This window comes from Nelusetta ayraudi, unplaced genomic scaffold (genome assembly GCF_046127955.1).
Source record: "Nelusetta ayraudi isolate G7.1 ecotype Tasmania unplaced genomic scaffold, CSIRO-AGI_Nayr_v1 ptg000151l, whole genome shotgun sequence".
Taxonomy (NCBI): domain Eukaryota; kingdom Metazoa; phylum Chordata; class Actinopteri; order Tetraodontiformes; family Monacanthidae; genus Nelusetta; species Nelusetta ayraudi.
This window is the reverse complement of record NW_027466201.1, coordinates 573,925-575,000: the sequence shown is the minus strand read 5'-3', so window position 1 is coordinate 575,000 and position 1,076 is coordinate 573,925. Positions and strand designations below refer to the sequence as shown.

The following is a 1,076-nucleotide window of genomic DNA, read 5'->3' as shown; positions in this document are numbered from 1 at the left end:
ATCAGTTATTTAATTGAATATATGTCAAAGCTCAATATGGACCTATGTGGTTATATATTTTTTAAGAAACGTTTCGCAATAAGACTTTAAGATCAAAGCAATCTTTTCACTCGGCCCTTCGAGATACGTTTTGGAGTAAGAGATTGTATTTAAATCTGTCAAAGTTGTAAGAAAATAATGTGCAAGAGATTTTTTTTTATTATTATTTCGCAACGGTCTTTTACATAGCCGGGTATCACTTATTTTGCGACAAAGGGAGGCTTTGAAATGATTATGTACAAAAAACAGTATATATGATGTTGCCAAATATTTATGATGCTGCATTTTGCAATGATTTGGGTAATATAAAAGAAAAAATAACTAATCTTATCAGCTGCAATATAACTAATGGATTTTGAAAAGTTTATTAAAAATCTTCCATTCAGATTTTTTTTCTTCCCCCCCGCATCGTCTTTTGTCAATTTACCTAACGTACAAATGCAAGAAAGGATCCACCCAGCAGGTGGAGCCAGTCGCTCAGGAGACGATCTTGGGGGATTCGCGCGCCAAGAGGCGCTCCTGCAGGGAATTCTCCATTCAATTACCGCCTGGCTGAATCGAAACTTTATTGTAATGAGATTTGCGATGCTGGACAGGGAGGGGGCCGCTGGCCTTTTAATTTCCCAGATTAGGGGCCCTGGGAGCCAAGTCGACTTGTGCGAGTGGTGAAATTTTTTTGGCATTGATCGGCGGCGACATTAACTCGGCCGTTTAAGGAGCTCGCGCGCTAAAGGGGAGGTGTAGCCTGAAGGCTGCCAGCGGGTCCCCTGGAGAATAGATGCGAAGGCATGTTGCCCTCGGTGCGCCAAGGACAAACTGGCCTTGTTCCTGTGTCCCATTCCCTCACTGACAAGTTGACAGCTCTCATTTACTCCTGCGCCGCCGCTGAAATGAGCTGGAGAACCCGGGTCACACACATTCCCGCCCGAGGGGAAGGTGGGAAGTCACGTGACTCCACTACTTCTTTTATTTTTATTTCTATTTTTTACAACAAAGGAAATTTCGCTTTTGTTCGGTCGAATCTGATAAAAAAAAAA

The 1,076-nt window shown here is 42.4% G+C and overlaps 1 protein-coding gene across 2 annotated transcripts in view; it reads left to right on the top strand.

The window, feature by feature from the left end:
- Positions 1-426, top strand: part of mideasa (mitotic deacetylase associated SANT domain protein a) — an 11,182-nt gene extending 10,756 nt beyond the window's left edge. For both annotated transcript variants that reach the window (XM_076013445.1, XM_076013444.1), the window contains exon 13: positions 1-426. This exon is cut by the window's left edge and continues 603 nt beyond it. The gene's annotated coding sequence lies outside the window, so the exon portion shown is untranslated.
- The last annotated feature ends 650 nt before the right edge of the window (positions 427-1,076 follow it).